This window comes from Rhinoraja longicauda, chromosome 1 (assembly GCF_053455715.1).
Source record: "Rhinoraja longicauda isolate Sanriku21f chromosome 1, sRhiLon1.1, whole genome shotgun sequence".
Classification (NCBI taxonomy): Eukaryota; Metazoa; Chordata; class Chondrichthyes; order Rajiformes; family Arhynchobatidae; genus Rhinoraja; species Rhinoraja longicauda.
In genome coordinates this window covers 123454007-123478766 of record NC_135953.1, presented here as the reverse complement: position 1 = coordinate 123478766, position 24760 = coordinate 123454007, and the positions used below count along the sequence as shown (strand labels likewise).

The 24760-nt window shown below is 41.8% G+C and overlaps 1 protein-coding gene and 1 long non-coding RNA gene across 8 annotated transcripts in view; one reads left to right on the top strand and one right to left on the bottom strand.

Annotated features, from left to right (window-relative positions):
* The window catches only part of LOC144597113 (uncharacterized), a 137950-nt gene extending 133944 nt beyond the window's left edge, over window positions 1-4006 (bottom strand). Inside the window, exon 1 of the long non-coding RNA XR_013547699.1 lies at window positions 3982-4006. This is a non-coding gene — a long non-coding RNA (uncharacterized LOC144597113). The remainder of the gene's footprint in view (window positions 1-3981) is intronic.
* dclk2a (doublecortin-like kinase 2a) overlaps window positions 1-24760 on the top strand; it is a 272233-nt gene that overhangs the window by 139615 nt on the left and 107858 nt on the right. The window lies entirely within an intron of this gene.

Genomic DNA, 24760 nt, shown 5'->3' with positions numbered 1-24760 from the left:
CACATCACTATTAGTGAGACAACTTTCACCTCTGTGACATTTCATATCTCCACCTTTCCTTCAGCCTCTTTTCTGCTGAATCGTTCATCCATGCCTGGACTTAACCAATCAAAGATAATGTACTCCTGACAAGTAAGTAGGTTACAAAATCTCAAGTTGCACAATGGGATTTCAGGCAGCTGAAACAACAGTTAAGAGCATAACGTACTTTCAATGATACTTTCACGAGCATACACCGATCAGCCAAAACATTATGACCACTGATAGGTGAAGTGAATAACATTGATTATCGTGTTACAATGGCACCTGTCAAAGGGTGGGATATATTAGGCAGCAAGTGAACAGTCAGTTCTTGAAGTTGATGTGTTGGATACAGGAGAAATGGGCTGGAGTAAAGACCTGAGCGACTTTGACAAGGGCCAAATTGTTATGGCCAGACGACTGGGTCAGAGCATCTCTGAAACGGCAAGGCTTGTGGGGTGCTCCTGGTCAGCAGTGGTGAGTACCGACTGACAGTGGTCCGAGGAGGGACAAACCACACACCGGCGACAGGGTGTTGGGTGCCCAAGGCTCATCGATGCGCAAGAGCAACGAAGGCGATCCAGTCTAGTCCAAACCGACGGAAGATCTACTATGGCACAAGTCACAGAAAATTTTAATGGTGGTCACGGGGGGAATGGGTCACAATACACAGTGCATCGCACCCTGCTGCGTATGGGGCTGCACATGGAGGACCAACAGCATATTAGGTGGTCATAATGTTTTGGCTGACCAGTAAGATGATTATTTTTTGGAAAAGGTAAATATAAGGTAAAGATAAGCAAATGAAGCTCAGGTAGTCGGACAGACCTAACTTGTAGATCAGCTGGGTTGCAGGCAAGGCAATCTTCATAAGGACTGTACACCAGTGTTAAAAGTATGGGAGAATGAATCCTCACTTAAACTTCTTCATAACATAATGGCGTTTGAATTGATTTGTATTGACATTTGACTATCAGCTTTTCCTCTCACACACTCATTCATTTTCTCTCTTATATACATTGGTGTACTCACAAGGTTGAGAGTGTATTACTGGAAGTGTCAATAAACATACCATATTCCTTCAAAACTCTCTTCTTTGGTGTCGAATGAATCTTGTTGTGCCAGTGTGCCAGACCTGGGATTGGAGTCAAGGTCAAGAATGCTGAGAGTTATGGATATGGGTGGGTTTTGACAAGTTGAAACATACCAGCTAAAACTTATATAGCAGCTGTTATATCCATAGAGGAGTTGGCAACTCTGTGTCATTGCACTTTTAGCCTCATTAGTGCCATCTCTTGCACCATCATGAATGTATCTTATTTTGCCACCGGCCTTGGTCATATTTCATGTTTCTTGAGATCCATGCCCCTTGTCCTTGCGAATAATGAGAATTTAGTGTGGTTGGATTACATGGTAAAAAACATTTATGAAAACTGATTATTCTGTAAGTAAATAACAACTCTTGTTTATTTTAGTTTGGTGAGGTTGAAAGTGGCATTTTTGGTTATAAAGCAGGGATTGCACTATTTCTGAGTTTCATGTCAGCTTTCCAGCACTAATTATCCCATAAAATGAGCCGATTAATTTCCATGTAGCACTTAGCAGCCAACCTAAATGGCTGTAAATTTTACAACCTCTGGGTTAAGCCTTTTTCACCTGCATTTGCTTTTGTTCACAGCATGATGAGAACACATTTCTAAGCCCTTTCTGCTATCTCTGTCCTGCTACAACAAAAAAATGACTATACTGTGTAGCAATGCTGACATCAATAATTTGGCATTGCTGATTTTACCAGTTGTTGTGAATGTTACTTTTGGTAATTCAATAGGCATTTGGTTTAAGGGAGGAGTAGGTTGTCAGCACTGAATGCAGGAATCGGAAAGTATAATCACACTGTGATTTGTTCACTCCTCTGTCAGCTCCAATGTTGTCATCAGATGGGTAGATTTTCTAATCACCTCTCTGTTTTAGAGACATGGACTGCCTATAGCAGACTCAGCAGATCAATGGAGAGGTACACTAACAATATCATCTAAAAAATCACTGACAATATATATGAACTGATATCAGCATGCTCTCCCAAAAAAAACATCCCCAGTACAAAGGCTCTGATTGGACTCAAGCCAGCTGATTTAGGTTAGCCCCTTGTTCACATGCCTGACACGAGACTCCCAAAACATGCACTCTGCTTCAAGCTCCATCATAGCAAGAGACAGGGAATGATTTAAGGCTGCTCTCATAGTATCATTGAATATTTATATTACTAACCAACTCATGAGAATTATTGACCCAGGTCTGCTTGAAATAGCGAGGGAGCATACCATATGGCTCCAAGAACTTTTACTCTTTTCAAAGTACACAAAACACAAAACAAAAACAATGGAATATGCATAGAATATAGTAAAATACAGCACATGAACAGGTCCTAAGGCCCACAATGTCTGCCCCTAACATGATGCCAAGATAAACTAATCTCATCAGCCTACACATGATCCATATCCCTCCATTCCTTGCATATCCATGCGCCCATCTAAAGACCTCTTAAATGCCACTATCGCATCTGCCTCCACCTCCGCCTCCACCTCCACCTCCACCCCTGGTAACGCGTTCTAAGCCCCACCACTCTCTGTGTAACAAACATCTTGCTCCACATATATGCTTCAAACTTTGCGCCTTTCACCTTAAAGCAATGCCCTCGTCTTTGCATTTTCATCCAGGGAAAAATGTTCTGACTGTCTACCCTATCCATGCCTCTCATAATTTTATATACATCTATCAGGTCTTCCGTCAACCTGTGGCATTCCAGAAAAAACATTCCAAGTCTGTCCAACCTTTCCTTATTGCTAATACCTTCTTATCCAGGCAGCTTTCTGGAAACCTCCTCCATAGCCTCAACATTCTCCCTGTAATGGGGCAACCAAGACTGCATGCTTTACTCCAAATATAACCAAACCAAAGTCCAATAAAGCTGCATTACGCCCTGGCTCTTATACTTAATGCCTCAACAAATGAAGGCAAGCATACCATATGCCTTCTTAACCACTCTATCTACTTGCGTTGCCACTTTCAGGGAGGTATGGATATGGATGGCAAGATCCCTCTGTACATAAGGTCTTGCCATTAACTGTATACTTGCCACATGAAGGAATGCACTACCTCACAATTTATATATAAATTCTCCCAGTCAAATACCTTCTCCTGTTCCATCTGGAATAGACTTTGCAAATCCCAGCTGCTACCCCAAACCCCACAGAACTGGAGAGGAAACAAATTTTCTTCAACTCTGCAAAAGAAAGACTTGCACTGATAAAGCATTTTCATAACCTCTGGATGATACTCAGCTGATGAATGAACTGGGAGAATTTATATATAAATTGTGAGGTAGTGCATTCCTTCATGTGGCTTAATGGCAAGACCTTATGAAGTACTTTTGAAATCTCAGTTATTGAAATGATGAAATGCAATGTAATGCTTTGTTGACCCAGATGCAGATTGCATCCTGAATGGCAGTAGGTTAAGAAATATCAGGCCAGAAATTGCTACCAGCAGCAAGCCACCCACACTTGATATTGTCACCATGTAGATGTGCAGATGTCAGCCTCCTGGCTAGTAATGTCTGGATTCAAACTGGCAAGAGTCTGTACAGCATCGTACCTCCCTTGATACAATGGTCTCATTTACATGGCCCACACCAGCCCTGTTCACAAAATGGTGGGGTAGGCATGCCCTGCAGCTCTCAAACCTGTAAAGTTGAGTACTTCAGAATGTTCCTGGCACTCAGAAACCACCACTCAAAAACTATTAAAATCAATTAAATGAATAAAACCTTTCCAAATGCATTGAAATTAAAAAAAATAATTGAAATTAATGCAAAATTCTCTAAAAAAAATACTTGAAGTCAATTAACCATTATAAAATAAACCAGCGTCGATTAGTTTAGTACTTATACTTCTTACTCACAGTCTGTCCTCTCCATTCAAGAGAACTGGTTAGCGGTTTCTGCTCCAGATCCACCGGGCAGATTTCTCAACAAAACTGCTGGCTGCAGCCAGGAAACTAATGGGGTGCAGTCAGAATATCACTGGTGGTGTTTTGCCAGTGATTTCAGGATTCTGTTTTCGTCCAGGAATCCTGAGCATCCTGACTTTCACAGTAGGTAAATGGCAGCAATTTGGCCACTATTCCCACTCAAACACCCCATATGTACAATCTGGTATGAAACAATGCACTATTTATTGATATAGTTAAAAATAGATTTATTACAACAAAAAGCATTTACTCAATGTAATTGACCTCTTCTAAATAATACCTTTTTAAAATCATTGTAAATCCCTTAATAAAGAGAGCTATTAGTGGTAATGTGTATGGTAGTCACTTTCTTAATGTTAAAAAAACATTCAAAAGCTTTTAAAATGTCACAATTAGTGAAAAGAAAGAGCTTAATTTTAAAAGCTTTCTTGAAGGCCAACAAAGGAGTGCAATTAGCAGAAACCAGCCGCGGTAATTAATTCAATCTGGAAGCAGTCAGTTTTGTGGGAAAAGCTGCTTCCAGCACAATGTTTTTCAAACCCTCCTAAAGATTTAAGAAAATTGATTTATGCTAAACGTAACTGGCACTTCAAAAGTGGTGATTTTTACTTGTGCTGGTTTGGCCAATTTCAGATGAATCACATTGAGTAATTCCAACCGTAGCCTGGTTGAGGCTCCAGGCCAGGAAGTCTAATTAACATCCCAGACCTTAGCAACGTGAAAAAAATCCCTTCTCCCCCACCTTCCAACATGCCGAAATTACTTCAGAAATACTTTTAGACCAGTTACATGTGGAGACACACATTTTTCCCTTTCAATCATTTATCAGCTAAGCATTTTTCACATGTTGGCATGTCCTTGTTACTTCTCATTAACGATCCTGAGATTAACAGCCAATGTGTCATTTGATTCATTAGCAATGATCCAATGATACTGATTAGGTGGCTTGTACATAGGGATTGTAGACATTGAAAGCGGTGGGGGTCACTTTGACTTTGTGTGCTGGTGCAAAGATTTAGAAATAAAAGTAGGGAGTGGTATGTAACCAGTACCTGAATGAAGATTGTGTGTTTTTTTTACTATATTACCCGAATTCGTACGAGCGCCTTGTTCAACTGGTGTAAAAGTGATTTGCAACAGTAAAATAATTGTGTGTTTATAAGTAGTAGTATATTGGTGCGGCAATCCATCTGGGAGGTGAAAGAGAATGTATGACTGGAACAGCAGAGTTTCTAATTTCCCCCTGCAGCAGAGGTCAGTAATGGATCAAAATGAAAGCTTTTGTTATCTCCAGTCTGGAAATGATTATCATAAAATACATGCCTGCAATGTTGTTTTATAGGGGTGATTACAGCCAGAATTGTTATATTAGTCAATTTTATCACTTGTAACTGCAAGGAAGCAGGTTCCTTTTTTTGTGCAAATTGTGTCCAGCTGGGAAAGCATTTTTATTGGCCTCCGGCTCAATGATAGGCTGGGTTTTTATTAGCCAATCAGAATATGGGTATGTCACTCTCACACAGTGAATAGATTGTTGCTCCGTTAATGATATGGAAACAAAATTAGTTATTGCAGCTTCCTGACAGACTGGTGCTGTGAATGTAAATTAAGGAGAATGAGAAAAAGAAATATTTTGCTACGTTAAACCATCTTCACTTTGCTTAAGGAAAGTACAGCAACGTAAGAAATCATGATTTTACTTAAAAAATAAAGTTTAAGGAGACTGAATTTACCAGAATAAACAATTGGTTTGTTGGACGACTTCCTACACTGTTCAGCTCAAAATTATTTTGCACTGTATGGTTTGTGTAAATGTGAACTAATAATGGTACTGTGAGGGCAACAGAGCAGCTGAGACGTCATTGCACTGTGGACAAATGATGTATCATTTTAAGCCCCAAAATTACAGGATTGAGAAATAAAGAACACAAGGACTGTGAAGGCAGATGAATTATTGGCCTGAAACTTCACTAATAAGCCAGCTGTTCGGTGCAGAACTGCCAGATTTTGCCTTCATAGCTGTATAAAGATTCACTACTTCCACACAACTGGTTCCATGCCTTGGACTACTCAAGGGATTCCATGGAGAATCACAAGCTTATTCAATTTCCCTGTATTTATGTTGGAAAAATCTGTCCGTCGCTCCTGCACCAATTTAAACCTTTCATGGAGGCAGTGACATAATTCATTTCAATGGCATGGAATGGTAGCAAGGGGGATAGATACATTATCGGTAATTTACACTATTGATTGAACTAAGCTCTTTAAATGCATTGTTTTCCAGTGTTCTTAATAATTTGCTTTTCATTTTTAAAAGATAAGTTTAATCCTACATTAGAAACATAGAAAATAGGTGCAGGATGAGGCCATTCAGCCCTTTGAGCCAGAAACGCCATTCAATGTGATCATGGCTGATCGTCCCCAATCAAGAACCCGTGCCTGCCTTCTCCCCATATCCCTTGATTCCACTAGCCCCTAGAACTCTGTCTAACTCTCTCTTAAATCCATCCAGTGATTTAGCTTCCACTGCCCTCTGTGGCAGAGAATTCCACAAATTCACAACTCTCTGGATGAAAAGGTTTTTTCTCACCTCAGTTTTAAATGGCCTCCCCGTTATTCTAAGACTGTGGCCCCTGGTTCTGGACTCGCCCGACATTGGGAACATTTTTCCTGCATCTAGCTTGTCTAGTCCTTTTATAATTTTATATGTTTCTATAAGATCCCCTCTCATCCTTCTAAATTCCAATGAATACAAGCCTTCTAAACTCCAGTGAATGCAAGCCTTCTAAACTCCAGTGAATACATGAAATAGTTCTTAAATGTTTAACATTATCATGGAAACGATATCGCTTTGATGCTAAGCTGCCCGACAAACCATTTAGGCATGGTTACCAACCAATTAGGCATTATGCTGCTTAGTGTCTGCCAACCTGGTCAATCCATCTCTTTTTTTTTAACAAAAACAAATTTAATCAAATATTGTAATACAATTAAAAAAACAATTCCAAACAAACCCACCGGCATAATACAAAATCACCCAATTATCTATACAGATATTCTTAAATGTTACACTCTTAAACAACTATATTACAATCCTTGCCAAGGATGCATTCCAGCCCCCGGCGGTACCCAGCGGTCCCGGGAATCCCCCAGGGCGCCCATGGAAAGCGTGTGGTCCCTCTCTAGTACCACCCGGGCGTGGACGTAACCCTGGAAAAGGGGCAGGCAGCCGGCTCGGCCAGGGCCCTCTTCCGCCTGGCGTGTGACTCGTGGATGGCCAGCTTGGCCAGGCTGAGGAGCAATCCAACCAGGACATCTTCGGCCTTAACCTCACCCCTACACACAGGGTGTCCAAAGATGAGGATGGTGGGTGTGAAGTGCAGCCAGAAGGCAAGGAGCAGCCCCTTTAGGTATTGATACAGGGGCTGCAACCTCAAACACTTCATGTAGACGTGGAACACAGACTCTTCCAACCCGCAAAAGTGGCAGGCGGCTGGCGAGTCTGTGAACTGGGAGAGGAACAGGTTGCACGGGACTCCTTCGTGCAGTACCCTCCAGCCCAGGTCCCCGATGTAGAGGGGTAGAATCCCTGCGTAGAGGAACCCCCCACTGAGGGGGTCCTCTAACGACCAAAAGGCAACACCGACGGTGGACAAGGGCGAGGAAGTGCAGGGTGTGGAGGAGGAGCCCGTTAATCCATCTCTTTGAACTTTGCACTGGAGACTTCATTCAGGTAGGAACCTACCAGAGAGGCAACCAGGTTTTACAAATGCAGTAGCTCCATGCAATTTCGGGCCCCAAAAGTATTGTATTCCTTTCTACACATTGTAGCCTCGTTACACATTAATAATGGCACATGGCGTTCAGACCTTTTTGTCATATGTCAACCCATTTTGCTTTTTGAAATTGATTAATAAGAATATTTATTCAAAACATGTTTACACTATATAGTCTGTGATATCTAAAAATTAATATTCTTTGAAAATCAGATAACTAGATCACGTTCCATAAAGACAGCAGGAAATTGAAGGATCTATGAAACCATGGGATAAAGGGTTAAAAAACAGGAACTCTACCAATGACAGCAGTAGAAGGAATGGCAGCTTTCCATGTGGATAGTTCTAGGTTTAAAAAGATCTAAAAGTACAAGCAATTTTAAGCTAGTTTATACCAACCTACTTGAGTTTTTTAAAATTTCCTTTCTCCATCATTTGCTTTCTATGATTCAGACTGATGTAGGATTCCGACCTGAAATGTTGTCTGTCCATTTTCCCCCTATAGATGCTGCCTGACACAGAGTTCTTCCAGCACTTCATTTTTTAGCATAATAAAGTGCTAAATGGCTGTGTGTCCCTTTTGTGGCTAAAGGGATCAGGGGGTATGGAGAGAAGGCAGATACAGGATACTGAGTTGGATGATCAGCCATGATCATATTGAATGGCGGTGCAGGCTCGAAGAGCCGAATGGCCTACTCCTGCACCTATTTTCTATGTTTCTATGTTTCTAATAACATGGCGGTAACTTAGAAAATCATCACTTTTGTCTAAGTATGTAATGTATCCCTGGAAAAAAAGGTTGTTTTCATCTTCAATGCTTTAAGTTTGGCTTTTGCAGTGAATTGTTTTTCTGACAAGTATTTTACCAGGGATTATTTCACTTGAAAATAGAAGTACTCGTGCTTGGATGTGTGGCCCCAACGTAACTGATAGCTTGCTGATGATAGTGCGGGACTTGTACCCCAGAGTGGCTTAAAGCCAAACTATCCTCTGAAGCACGCATTTTATTTGAGATAGTTCATGATTAACTTTCATCCAAAAAATACACGGGCACACTTTTAGCAAAAAGTTGTAACATTAGCTTGCAGATCGTAATGCAGATCATAATGCAAATCCATGTGCAATGTTGCCACTTCACAAATTCATGCTTCACCCAACACCCGGCTTAATCTTGAACAGCTAAGTGTGCATCAAAAAAAATAAAAGAGCTTCCACCAGTGCTATTAAAACAGGTTGTGGCTTCTTGTAGTTTGCTGGATTGTTTTTTTCTGTCAGTTAATTTTATGGCATGGAAGGTGCTGAAGTACATTTTCTTCGTTATGGGTTATGCTGGAGGATATTGCTTCTAAATGACGGGTAGGGTTTCCTCTGGGAACTGAGTACGACTGAGAGAATGAAGAAAGGTCAGACACAGCAGGACCAGCTGCAAGAAAAGGAAGGAGGAGGAGGGGGCGTAAAGCTCTTAACAGGAGACCAAATTTGCTATAGGTCCTTAGGGAGCGGTTCCTTTACACCATTTTCAGCAAGGACCAAGGATTTAATTGCTTTACACTTGAGATTGTGTCTGAAATCTACCTACAAATGCAGCCATTCCTGCGAACGCAGGAGACACTTTTACATGTCTGGTTCATTCCAGGCGGCTTCTGGATATACGACTTCCATCATCCAATCTACAGGACACCAACGTAATAAGAGATGCCACTGAGGTGCTCCACACAAAGAGAAACAGCTCAGAATCATTTCTTCCCACCAGAGAGACGAGCACTGGAATGGAAATGAAGATTTCCACAGATTGCAGGCTTTCCTATGTTGCACACTACTGTCAGTCTCATTCCTTTCTCTGCACCTCGTGTTAACTTGGCTATTTTAATGAAATGAAAGGGATTTAATTTCCACATTATCCATCTGGTCTGTGACCACTGGCGGCAGCCTCTTTCATTCTGCAGTGTTCTTCTGTGTCACTCTGTCTCTCTGACCCATCAATACAAGTCAAATGATGGTTACTTGGTAATAACTTTAGTCCTTTGTGGCTCATTATTCTAAACAGGAACCCATGATTGTGTGTGCAACACGTCTACAATACCATATATAATATTGCCTTCAGTGTACCCGAGCATCTCTTCCAAAGTATTCTTCTATAGAAGCACCCTGCAGTGGTCAACTCCTGCAGTGTGCTGGATTTTGCATAGCCTCTCCACTTGCACTCCTTGTCTGAAGAGTAGGAGCACAAGAAGAAGGAAGGTGAAGCACAGCAGTTAGTTGAGGAAGAGGAACAGAGGATACATCAAAGATGGAGCAGCATCTAACCATGGTCTAGTGAGCAACCCAAACAACATCAACCATACCACTCCATCCCTATCTCTTACTTTTCCCTTGTTATTGAACCATTCATTGCATCTATCCCATTGCACCTACCCTCCAAAAAATAAAAACGCATACCCAATATGAATTTAGTTATGATAATACCCAATAATGCATGTAAAAGTAAACATATTTGCTTATAATAAAAACAGAAAATGCTGGATATGCTCAAGAGGTCAGGTAGCATGTGTGGAAGAAGAAACAGTGCATGTTTTGGGTCAATAATCATAACAATTCCTATCTGATGAAAGGTCATCATACTTAAATATTAACTGTTTATTTTCTCTAGAAATGCTGCCTGAGCTAATCCAGAAGTTTCTATTTTTCCTTTGTTTTTGCAGCATCTGCTTTTTGTTTGCTTGTAAATGAATCCAGTATATGGCTTTCATGCTAGTCTACTGAGTGCCTTTGCACAGAATTTCCCTTATAAAAGGAGCATCCCTTTGGCTACATCATGGTTGATTAGAGGCACCCAACTAATAAAAGGAATGCAGATGGCCTGGGAGGGCGGCCTCTGAATATGACTGCAGCTTGGTTCTGAATCTCAGTGGTTAAGGTTGGCTAAGTGAAAGAGAGGATCAAGAATGCAAATAAATTGCAACAGTCAGAGCAGGAATCCTGTCATTGAGGCCCAGACAGGCCTCAGCAACCAGCTGGCCCACTGAAGAACAGATTGATGAAACGTGTGATGTCCTGTTTAGCCAGGTTACCGAAGGTCATAATGTCACCAGTTTCCACTTGTAACTGCGCAGTCCAAATCTCCAAAACAGCACTGATAACTTTAATGGAAGCTTCAATGAGAGTGAAAGGAGGAAAACTTAACAGAGATGTGCAGGGCACATATGTTTGCAGAAAGTGGTAGGTGCCTGGAACCCGCAGCCAAGGGTGGTGGAGGTGGAGATGCAATGGCAAAGATTTAAAGACTGCACGGATGAACTCCAAAAATTGTTCACCCCTACCTGTCTGGCGATAAAATAAAACGGGGAAGGAGGCTCAACTGTAGCTAACGAGGGAAATCAACGATTGTTAAATCCAAGGAAAAGGCATTTAAATTAGCCAGAGAAAGCAGCAAACCGGAGGACTGGGAGAAACTTAGAACTCAACAGAGGAGGACAAAGGGGTTAATTAAGAGGGGGAAAAAAGAGTGTGAAAGAAACTTTGCAGGGAATATAAAAACTGATTCTAAAAGCTTCTTTAGATATGTAAAAAGGAAAAGATTAGTGAAGACAAATGTAGGCCCCTTACAATCAGAGACAGGTGAATTTATAATGGGAAACAAGGAAATGGCAGAACAGTTAAACGAGTACTTTGGTTCTGACTTCACGAAGGAAGACACAAACAATCTCCCAGAAATACTAGTGAACAGAGGATCTAGTGGGATGAAGGAACTGAAGGGAATCCACATTAGTCAGGAAATGGTGTTAGGTAAACTATTGGGACTGAAGGCAGATTAATCCCCAGTGCCTGATGGTTTGCATCCCAGAGTACTCAAGGAGGTGGCCCTTGTGAATGCATTGGTGATTTTCCATTTTCCAATGTTTTCTCAACTCTGGATCAGTTCCTGTGGACTGGAGGGTAGCCAATGTAACCCCACTTTTTAAGAAAGGAGGGAGAGAGAAAACGGGGAAGTATGGTCCAGTTTGCTTTACATCGGTAGTGGGGAAGATGCTTGAGTCGATTGTTAAAGATGTTATAGCAGCACATTTGGAAAGCAGTGACAGGATCGGTCAAAGTCAGCATGGATTTATGAAGGAGAAATCATGCTTGACTAATCTTCTGGAATTTTTTGAGGATTTAAAAAATAGAATGGATAAGGGAGAGCCAGTGGATGTGGTGTATCTGGACTTTCAAAAAGCCTTTGACAAGGACACGAGAGATTAGAGCACGGTATTGGGGTTAGGGGAGTGACATGCATAGAGAACTGGTTGACAGACAGGAAGCAAAGAGTAGGAATTACCAGGTCCCTTTCAGAATGCAGTTTATGGAAGTGGCGGCGCCTAACGGCTGCGGCTCGCTAGCAGTCTGTTCGTCTTTTTTCCTTTTTTTTGTTGTGTGTCGGTGTTGGGATGGGTTTTTTTTTTTTTTTTTTGGTTGTGTATGTGGGGTGGTGGTGGTGGGGGGGGTGGGGGAAACCTTTCTCTTTTAGGTCTCTTCCTCACGGCGCGGGGTGCGGCTCGGCCGCGGGGCCTAACATCGCCCGGTGGGGCTCAGCCGCTGGACTTAACAGTGCCCGGTGCGGCTTGGCCGCGGGGCCTTCCATCGCCCGGTGCGGCTCGGCCGCGGGGCATAACATCGCTGGTGCGGCTCGGCCGCTGGACTTAACAGTGCCCGGGCCGCGGGGCCTAACATCGCCCGGCGCGGCTCGGCCGCGGGACTTTTCATCGCTGGTGCGGCTCGGCCGCTGGACTTAACATCGCCCGGTGCGGCTTGGCCGCGGGGCCTTCCATCGCCCGGTGCGGCTCGGCCGCGGGGCCTTCCATTGCCCGGTGCGGCTCGGCCGCTGGACTTAACATCGCCCGGTGCGGCTCGGCCACAGGGACTTCCATCCCCTTGCGGGGACTGTGCGGGTCGGTCGGGGACGAGCTGTCTGTCCGTGGGCGTGGGGAAGAGAGTGGAAGTTTTGTTGCCTCCATCACAGTGAGGGGGTGTTTGGAGTCACTGTGATGGACGTTTGTGTTGGGGTCATGTGTCTTGTGTTCTTTTTTGTGTGTGACTGCTATGTAGTTTCGTTCGGTACCTTGGTACCGAATGACAAATAAAGCTCTGTTGAACTGTTGAACTGTTGACTGCCGCAAGGCTTGCTGCTGGGACCCCAGTTGTTTATAATATATATTAACAATTTAGACGAGGGAATTAAATGTAACATCTCTAAGTTTGGGGATCACACAAAACTGAGTGGCAGTGTGAGCTGCAATGAGGATGCTATGAGACTGCAGGGTGACTTAGGTTGGGCGAGTGGGCAGAAGCATGGCAGATGCAGTATAATGTGGATAAATGTGAGGTTATCCACTTTGGTGGGAAGAACAGGAAGGCAGATTATTATTTGAATGGTGTCAGATTAGGAGAATGGGGGGTGCAATGAGACATGGGTGTGCATGTACACCAGTCACAAATAAAGCTCTGTTATATATACTGTTATACTGTTATGTACACCAGTCACTGAAAGTAAGCATGCAGGTACAGCAGGCAGTGAAGAAAGCTAATGGCATGTTGGCCTTCATTGTGAGAGGATTTGGGTTCAAAGGTCAGTTTATTGTCACATGTACCAATTAAGGTACAGTGAAACTCGAATTACCATACAGCCATACAAAAAAATAGCAACAAGACACACAACTACATAAAAGTTAACATAAACATCCGCCACAGCGGATTCCCCACATTCCTCACTGTGATGGAAGGCAATAAAGTCCAACCTTCTTCCTCTTTATTCTCCTGCGGTCGGGGCAGTTGAACCATCCGCAGTTGGGGTGATTAAAACTCCCACAGCCGGCGGTCAAAGCCGCCGCGTCAGGGCGGTTGAAGCTCCCACGTCAGGACGGTTGAAGCTCCTGCGCCTTGGAGCTCCCGAAGTCGGTCTCTAATCAGGGACTGCGAGCTCCACTATGTTAAAGTCCGCAGGCTCCCGCGGTTCGAGCTCCAAGGTTGATCCCCGACAGGAATCACGAGCTCCACGATGATGAGTCCGCAGGCACCTGTGGCTGGAGCTCCCGAAGTCGGTCTCCAGCAAAGGCTGTCAACTCCTCAATGTTAGGCCGCAGTGCGGACAGAGATATTATACGGAAAAAAAATCGCATCTCTGTCAAGGTAAGAGATTTTAAAAAGTTTCCCCCAATCCACCACCTTCCACATAAAACAAACTAAAGAGCACTAAAACATACATTTAACACATACTAAAAAAATAAAAAAAGAAAGAAGGGACAGACAGACTGTTGGCGAGGCAGCCATTGCTGGTGCCTCCCAGTGGTTTGGGGGAGTTTAGGAGCAAGGAGGTCCTACTGCATAATGGAATGTTGGCCTTCAAAACAAGAGGATTTCAGTATATTAATAAAGAGGTTCTTCTGCAGTTGTATAGGGCCCTGGTAAGACCACATCTGGAGTATTGTGTATAGTTTTGGTCTCCTAATTTGAGGAAGGACATCCTTGTAATTGAGGTAGTGCAGCGTAGGTTCACGAGATTGATCCCTGGGATGGCGGGACTGTCATATGAGGAAAGATTGAAAAGACTAGGCTTGTATTCACTGGAGTTTAGAAGGGTGAGAGGGGATCTTATAGAAACATATAAAATTATAAAAGGACTGGACAAGCTAGATGCAGGAAAAATGTTCCCAATGTTGGGCGAGCCCAGAACCAGGGGCCACAGTCTTAGAATAAAGGGGAGGCCATTTAAAACTGAGGTGAGAAAAAACTTTTTAACCCAGAGAGTTGTAAATTTGTGGAATTCTCTGCCACAGAGGGCAGTGGAAGCCAAATCACTGGATGGATTTAAGAGAGAGTTAGATAGAGCTCTAGGGGCTAGTGGAATCGAGGGATATGTGGAGAAGGCAGGCACGGGTTATTGATTGGGGACGATCAGCCATTATCACAATGAATGGCGGTACTGGCTCAAAGGGCTGAATGGCCTCCTCCTGCACCTATTTTCAATGTTTCTATGCAGCTGCACAGGGCCCTAGTGAGACCGCACCTGGAGTATTGTGTGCAATTTTGGTCTCCTAATTTTAGGAAGGACATTATTGCTATTGAGCAGGGATCTCCAAACTATGGCCCGCGAGCCACAGCAAGCTCTTAGGCGGCGGGGATTGGGGGCAGAAGCTGCCGGCGAAGGTTCACGGGAGAGTGGATCGCCAGCGACCCAGAGCCGGGGCAAGGCGAGAGATCGTAGCACCCCCGCCGCCGCCGCTCACCACGTGGAGAGAGGGGGGGGGGAGTGTGGAGGGGGAAGAGAGCCGGGGTAAAGGGAGCAGCAGGTGAGAGCAGGAGTACGGGGAGGGGGAGTGCGTCAGAGGGTCCGGTGTAGGAGCTCCGCCACTCTCTCTCCCAGCGCCAGCGAGATCTGCGCCGCTGCTCCACTCTCTTCTCTGGCCCCGTCTCCCTCGAACGCAGCGAAATAAGAACAAACCCAAGTGAAACTTCCCTCCTCGCCGTCGCCGCCACCACTCACCCTGGGGATGCGGGGCTTCTGAACAACAACTGCACTTGTGTTTGTTCTTATTTTGCTGCGTTAGAGGGAGACGGGACCGGGAAGAGAGTGGAGCAGCAGCGCAGATCTCGCTGGTTCTGAGAGAGAGGTAGAGAGAGGGAGCGAGCAGCTGCCGCAAGTGGCGGCGCTCCTTCACCGGACCCTCTGACACCCTCCCCCTCCCTGCGCTCACGCTCTCACCCGCTGTTCACTCTACCCAGACTCTCTCCCCCTCCCCACTCTCTCTCTCTCCCCCCTCTCTACATCTCTCTCTCTCTCTCTCTCTCTCTCTCTCTCTCTCTCTCTCTCTCTCTCTCTCTCTCTCTCTCCCTCTCCCCCTCCCCCTCCCCCTCCCCCTCCCCCTCCCCCTCCCTCTCCCTCTCCCTCTCTCTCTCTCTCTCTCTCTCTCTCTCTCTCTCTCTCTCTCTCTCTCTCTCTCTCTCTCTCTCTCTCTCTCTCTCTCTCTCCTGAATTGCCCACTCCTACACCTATTTTTCTATGTATCTATACATTGTAAATGGATTGATTGTAATCACGTATTGTTATTCTGCTGACTGGCAACAAAAAACCTTTTCAGTGTACCTCGGTACACGTGATAGTAAATTAAACTGAACTGAATATGCAGGTGATGGAGGGGTCTCCAGCAGGCAGAGGAGATTGGTTTCACTTGGAATCATGTTTGACAGTCATTAGCGCCTATTATAGAGTCAAAGTCTTGCAGCACAGAAACAGGACCTTCAGCCCAACTCATCCATTCCAACAAAAATGCTCCATCTAAGTTCATCCACTTGCCCCTAGCGGCCCACATCACTCTAGTCCTTTGTTGTTTATTATCTGTTCAAAAGTCTTGTAATTGTTGTTATTGTATCTACCTTGACAATTTTCTCTGACAGCTTATTTTATATAATGTACCAACCTCTGCTTGAAGAGTTGCCACTCAGGTCCCTGTTCGATCTTTCCCTTCTCATCTGAAACCTATGTCCTCTAGTTATTGATTCTCCTTCCCTGGGAAAAAGACTGTGTACATTTAACTTATCTATGTCCCTCATGATTTTTTACACCTCTTTAAGGTCACCTCTCAGCCTTTTAAGCTCCAAGGAATAATATCCTAGCTGCCCAATCCCTCCCTATAACTCAGGCCCTCGAGTCCATGCAATAGTCTTATAAATCTTTCCCATAGCAAGGTACCAAAACTGTACACGATACTTCAAGTGCAACCCCACTGACATTTTGTACATCTGCAACATAATGTTCCAACTCCTGTACTCAATGGAGGAATAGGATTTGATGTGCAGTATCGTCACACTGATTTGTTCCAGTGGCCACACTATTAACTTTGATTCCCCAGCATTTTATATTTAACTAGACTCTGTCTTATGCTCGAACAATGTACCTGAGAGCAGAAGCAAAACGTACTCTTCAGATCACTAAAGTTTGATCATTGGAGAAATTGCTCATTGCACTGACAATTTCTGGACTAGAAATTGACCAGGCTGAGATGTGTACCCCATTGTTAGCCAAGGATAAGGTGCCAGATGTGCGAAATGTGTCTAATGTTGTGGCTTTATTTAAGATGGACTTTATAGATCAATAAGGCTGGAACTATAGACCAATAAGACAATCATCTGTAGGAAAAATTACTAGGGGGATGAGATATACATGAATTTTGAAAGACGGGACTTGATTAGCACTCTCATGGGCACTAGCTACGCCTGCCTCTTTGTCGGGTACATCGAACAATCCCTGTTCCGGGCGTACACCGGCCCCATCCCAGAACTCTACCTCCGCTACATCGACGACTGCTTTGGTGTTACCTCTTGTACCCATGCAGAACTCACTGACCATACACTTCACTTCCAATTTCCATCCTGCCCTTAAATATACCTGGACTATCTCTGACATCTCCCTCCCGTTTCTGGACCTCACCATCTCCATCACAGGTGACAGACTAGTGACGGACATTTACTATAAACCCACTGACTCGCACAGCTATTTGGACTACACTTCTTCCCACCCGGTCCCCTGCAAAAAGTCTATCCCCTACTCCCAATTCCTCCGTCTACGCCGCATCTGCACCCGGGATGAGATGTTTCACACTAGGGCGTCAGAGATGGCCTCATTCTTCAGGAAACGGGGCTTCCCCTCTTCCATTATAGATGAGGCTCTCACTAGGGTCTCTTCTACATCCCGCAGCTCCGCTCTTGCTCCCCCTCCCCCCACTCGCAACAAGGACAGAATCCCCCTCGTTCTCACCTTCCACCCCACCAGCCAGCGTATCCAACAAATCATCCGCCAACATTTCCGTCACCTACAACGGGATCCCACCACTGGCCATATCTTCCCATCCCCTCCAATCTCTGCGTTCCGCAGAGACCGTTTCAGGTAAGAGGGGAAAGATTTAATAGCAACCTGAGGGGAAACATCTTCACATAGAGTATGGAACGTATTTGGAACAAATTCCTGAAAAAAAAATGATTAGGACAGGTACAATAACTACATTTAATAGACATTTGGACAGGGGATATTTGAGAGGAATATGGGTCAAATGTGGGTAAATGAGACTAGTTTAGATGTGCACCTTGATCAGCATGAACAATTTTGAGCCGCAGGGCCTGTTTCTATGCTGTATGACTCTTTGACTCTATGACACACAATCTAAAGTGTATGAACAAATGCTTTAAAGAGAATATTTTTGCCATTGTCGGTGTCAAAGAGAACTCATTGCCATTGTAAGTTTCCTCCCACATCCCAAAAACATATGGGATTGTAGGTTAACTGGCCTCTGTAATTTGGCCAAGAAGTGTAAGGTGATTGATAAAGTGGGATAACATAGAACAAGGGTGATCGGTGATCGGTTATAGAACAGTATAGCACAGGAACAAACCCTTTGCCCCTCAATGTCTGTATCGAACATGATGCCAAAGTAACCTAATCCCTTCAGGCTGTACATGATCCATATTCACGTACCTACCTATTAGTATTTTGAACACCACTCATGTCTGCTTCCACACCACCCCCAGCAGTGTATTCCAGGCACCCACTGCTCTGTGTAAAGAAACTTGCATCTTCTTTAAACTTTCTCCCTCTCACCTTAAGATCATCATTTCCTGTAGTATTTGACATTCCACCCTGTGACAAAAATGCTGATTATCTACCCTGTCTATGCCTCATATTTTCCAACTTTTCTCTATACCTAATACCCTCAAAATGGTCAAAAATAGGGGCTATCAGTTTAATGTAATTGGTATCTGAATTAGTGGGGAGATTAACATTTTTGTTTCACCCAGTGTGGATAGAACTCACTAACTAAAGGATTGGTCACTGCAGCAAGCCTTGTCATGTATAAACAGCCTTTGTTTGCTTTACTTCAAGATCCATAACCTGCAGAGCTATGGACCAGGTTAAGAAAGGTGAGTTTAGGCTGAGTAACTTGTCAATGACAGGGGTACAGAGGGACCTTGGAGTACAGGTACACAAGTCCTTGAAGGCAGCAGGACAGGTGGACAGGGTGGTCAAAAAGGCATATGGGTTACTGGCCTTCATTAGCCGGGGCATCGAATATAAAAGTAGGGGGGTAATGATGGAATTGTACAGAACACTGGTGAGGCCACAGCTGGAGTATTGTGTACAGTTCTGGTCACCACATTATAGAAAGGATGTGATAGCTTTGGAGAGGGTGCAGAGGAGATTCACCAGGATGCTGCCAGGGATGAAGGGCCTCGGCTATGAGGAGAGACTGAGCAGACTGGGGTTGTTTTCCCTGGGGCAGAGAAGGCTGAGAGGGGACATGATCGAGGTGTACAAGATCATGAGCGGCATGGATAAGGTAGATGGCAGGGAAATTCTTCCACTGGTGAAAGGTTCAACAACGAGGGGACACAGATACAGGGTAAGGGGAGGGAGGTTTCGGGGGGATGTGAGAAATAACTTTTTCACCCAGAGGGTGGTTGGAGTCTGGAACTCACTGCCTGGGGTGGTGGTGGAGGCGGGAACACTCACAACGTTTAAGAGGCATTTGGATGGGCACTTGAAATGCTACAACATTCAGGGCTACGGTCCAAATGCGGGAAAATGGGATTAAAATTAGACTGTGTTTGGTAACGGGCGGCACGGACACGATGGGCCGAAGGTCCTCTTTCTGTGCTGTAGGACTCTATGACTATGACTCTATGACAAGGACAAGATAGGCCAAATGGCCTCTATTGTCAGAACATTTCCGTGATTCTCCTGATCACTTTTGATTGTTTTGCACAAATTTGAGAAATGTACAAAATGAGAATACTGTTCACCTAATAGTCTCACCGATTTATATTTTCATTACTTACATTTTTTGCTTGCACTATAATTCAGCTGTTCAACTGCTGAGAGTAATTTAGAAATATAGTCCAGGAAAATAATGCATCTTCTAGTTAACTCGCTGGTGCCACTAATTAAAAATACTCGCTCCTTAGATTTAATTGTTGCCACTAATTATGTGCTGTCTATGTCTGTTCTGGAACAATCAAGGGATTTCAGGACAAATGTGTGTGGATGACTTATTGGGAAGATACAGGGTGACAATAACTAAGCTGAAAAGACATCGTGAGTATTGTCTATTAGCATGTCAAGGGAATGTGGGAACAAGCTGTCATCCAATACAGCTGTAGCAATAATAATGTTGTAGTATCGGTATCCTTTCAGATATTATTACTCTTCTCATTATCCTCGTGCTTTGGTTGTGGATAGATCAGATGATTTTTCACTGCCACTCATTTTTCATTATTTTGTAACTGAATGGTGTTGCTTTTCTCAGTGGTATAGCTTTGTAGCATCCCCTACACTTACTGTTTTTGGTCACTTATCGGAACATAACTCAAGGAAACCTGCAGTGGTAAATAAATGAAACACGCACAAAGGGATGACACGAAAAGCAGACAAACTTACAACAATATCACTGGAAAATATAAGAACAAGGAACTGCGGATGCTGATTTTCCAAGGAAAGACACAAAATGCTGGAGTAACTCAGTGGGTCAGGCAGCATCCCTGGAGAACACAAATAGTTGACGTTTCAGAGGGGATCCTCCTTCAGACTGAAGAGGTCTGGAAAAGGATCCCGACCAAAACATCACCTATCCATGCTCTCCCGGGATGCTGCCTGACCCACTGAGTTACTTCAGCATTTTGTGTCTTTCACTGGAAAATGTATTTGGACAACTATGGGATCTAAAGGCCAACAGTTTCCCTAATACCGATGGGGCCTGGGTCATATAGGAAGTAGCTATAGAGTAAGCAAATGCATGGCTTGATTATGATTTCACGGCTATCTTAATTGGCAGACATCTAATTGGACTTTAAAAATATTAAAATTCAAAGATTTAAGTTTAGTGTATATACTATACGTATATTAACCGTAACTAATAATTATTAATTAAAAAACATATATATTTTTATTAATCATTACTAATAAGAAGTATAAGTAATATTTGATTTATGTAAACCTTACTTTGTATACTTAATTAATACACTTTAGATAGAAAAATCAATTTATTATAGACTAATTAGTTTCGGGCCTGCCCCGTTTATCTCTCTTTTTAAAAAAACAAAAAACAAACAATAACTGTGTTAAAAAACGGAGCTAGTATTAATTTTTTTTTTACATCTCATGGAAGTCCTTAGATTTTTTGCCACCTTAGGGTGGCTAACACTAACTGCACTAATTGTAGTTGTAGTTTTAGTTGTCTCTTCCTTTTTCCTGCACTCTTTTAACCTTTTATATATTGATTTTTTTTTTAGATTTAACTTTTATTATCATGTCATTTTTCAGAAATTATATACTTTTGGGAGATATTTCCGGGAGACACTCTACGCTGTACAAAAGATCATCCACCCCTCATTCAAGAAAAATGTTGTAGTCCGGGTGCCAGACCATTTGCTTTATTATAGACCATTTATCGGTTAAGATGCAAGATTCTATTAGGAAAACAGGGGTTAAAGGTATTACATTTTGTAGTTGGAATGTCAAGGGTGTTAATGAACCAATTAAAAGAGGTAAAGTACTTTCACATTTAAAATCTATTGATGCAGACATAATGTTCCTTCAGGAAACTCATCTAAAAAATGTAGCACATAATAGACTGAAAGGCAAATGGATTGATAAAGTATTTCACTCATCGTTTCCCTTTAAATCAAGAGGTGTTGCTATTTTAATTCGTAAGGGTATACCATTTATAAATACTTCCTCTATAATCGACACTGAAGGTAGATATGTTATATTAGTGGGAGAACTATATTCTACAAAATTGATATTGGTGAATGTCTACGCACCAAATTTTGATAATCCGTTATTTTTTAAAAAAATATTTAATACCATTCCAGAATTTGGACAATATAACTTGATAATTGGAGGAGATTTAAATTGTACATTAGATCCTTATTTGGATAGATCTTCAACTCAAAGGAAAACAAAATCCAAGTCGTGTGAATTATTAAATTCTTATATAAATAGTGCAAATATAAAAGATGTTTGGAGGATTGATAATCCTTCAGGCCGAGAGTATTCATTTTATTCACCTGTGCATAAAACTTATTCAAGAATTGATTATTTCTTGGTGGACTCCAAACTTATTCCTTATACGTATAATTCAAAATATCATAATATTATTATATCCGATCATGCCCCTTTAACATTTAGGGTAAAACTCCAAGGAGTAACGGGGAAACACTAATTGGAGATTTAATCCGCAAATCTTAAATGAAAAAGCATGTTATGACTATATTAAATCGCAATTTGAGATTTTTTTTAACGCAAATGACCTTCCTGAAACACCTGCGTCCCTGCTTTGGGAAACATTTAAAGCGTTTGTGAGAGGATGTATTATTGCTTTTCAAGCGTCTCAAAACAAGAAGAACCGAGCTGAACAGAATGACCTGGAAAGTCAGATAAGACAGTTAGACATAACAAATGCCATCGCTCCCTCTATTGAAATGCATAATAAAATTGCAGTTCTCAAATATAAGTTAAATTATATCCTTTCAGCTCATATTTTAAGGTTTTTTCAATATACTAAACAAAAACATTTTGAATTTGGAGATAAACCACAGAAATTGCTAGCACGTCAACTCCGTAAATTAGAAGGTGATTCTACAATTCATAAAATTAGATCAGAAAATGGAGATTTGCTTAAACTACCTAAGGATATTAATCAGAGATTTTTGCAATTTTATCAGTCATTATATTCATCAAAAATAACAGATACTTCTGCGCAGATGCAAAAGTTTTTGCAGGAATGTAACCTTCCTGGTTTGAATGTGAGTGATAGAAATTTACTGGGCGCAGAAATAACTATGAAAGACGTTGAAGAGACTATTAAATCCATGAAAAATGGGAAGACTCCGGGCCCTGATGGCTTAAATAATGAATTTAATAGAAAATTCAGTGGTTTGATCTCTCCACGTTTGCAAACTGTATATAGTCACGCCTTTAAACAACAGAGATTGCCACAAACTCTGACTGAATCAACAATAATCCTCATTCCTAAAAAAGATAAGGATTCTGAAGACCCTGGTTCGTATAGGGCGATAGCTCTTTTAAATACTGATCAGAAGATATTAGCGAAAATCTTAGCTCAGAGATTAAGTCTAGTTATAGACAAATTGATACACCCCGATCAATCAGGCTTTATAGCCAAACGATATTCATTTTTCAACTTGAGACGCTTGTTTAATATAATTTATTCAAATAGACTATTAAATGAAGATTTAGCAATCATCTCGCTAGATGCTGAAAAAGCATTTGATCAAGTAGAATGGCCCTATCTTTTCTCAGTGATGGAAAAATTTCAACTAGGTGAAAATTTTTGTGCATGGGTGAAACTTTTATATACAGCCCCAACAGCTAGAATATTAACTAATCAAATGCTGTCATCTAAATTTCATTTAGCTAGGGGTTGTAGACAAGGATGTCCACTATCACCACTTTTATTTGCCCTTATTATAGAACCACTTGCTGAGAGTATTAGATCAAATTCAGATATTCATGGCTACAACACTAAACATACAACCAATAAAATTTCTTTATATGCGGATGATGTATTAATATATATTACAAAGCCAGAAATTAGCATTCCGAATTTATTAAATCTCATAACTCAATTTGGTTCATTTTCAGGTTATAGAATTAATTGGTATAAAAGTGAAATTATGCCAATAATGGAGCATAATCCGGCCATACTTCAACAATTTCCTTTTAAAATTGCCTATGAAAAGTTTAAATATCTTGGAATTTACGTGACTAGGAAATATACTTCTTTATTTAAATCAAATTTTCCTCCTTTACTTACTAAATTACACAGAAATATCCAATTTTGGAAAACACTTCCTATATCATTAGTTGGTCGTAGTAATGCTATAAAGATGATCTTCCACAGCTACTATACTTATTTCAAGTATTACTTACCACAGCTACTATACTTATTTCAAATTTTAAAAAGTTTTTTTTTTAAATTGATTCAATTGTTACTAATTTTATTTGGGACTACAAGACTCATAGAATAAATAAAAGACATTTATGTAAGTCTAAAATTAATGGAGGAATTGCTTTACCTAACTTTTTATTTTATTATTGGGCGGTTAATATTAAAAATATAACCTGCTGGTTGGATGATTCTGATCAACAACCGGATTGGTTAAAGATGGAGAAAGAGGATTGTTTACCATTCGATATTGGTGCGATCCTCTTAGCTCCAATAAATTTAAATAAAAAAACATATGGAGGTAATCCCATTATACATAGTGTTATCCGTACCTGGAAACAATTAAAGCTTACGTTAAAATTGAGTAAATTATCTGTTTTCCTTCCTATTGCGAATAATCCTTCTTTTAAACCGTCTGTCTTAGATAGAGGCTTTGCTCAATGGAAAAGTTATGGAATCAAAAGGGTGGGAGATCTTTATCATAAGGGAACTTTTCTTTCGTTTCAGGAGTTACAGCAGAAGTACGGATTACATGTTAATAATTATTTTAGATATTTACAACTTAGAGATTATGTAAAATCACACATGCAAGAATATAAGTTTAGAGGTCCAGAAACACTTGATGTATGCCTGAATCGACATTATAACTCAAATAAATTAATATCTTTTATTTACAATACTCTCCTTGACATTGACATTCCGTCATCAGAATCTTATAGACGAGCATGGGAGGACGAATTGAATCAATTTATAATGCAAGATATATGGGATGAAAGTTTACAACATATACATCAATGTTCATTGAATACTAGACATTCCTTAATACAATTTAAAATAATACATAGATTACATTATTCGAAGACGAAATTAAATAGGATTTTTCCTAGTATCTCTCCTATGTGTGATAAATGTCAATTTCAAGAAGCTAATTTAACTCATATTTTC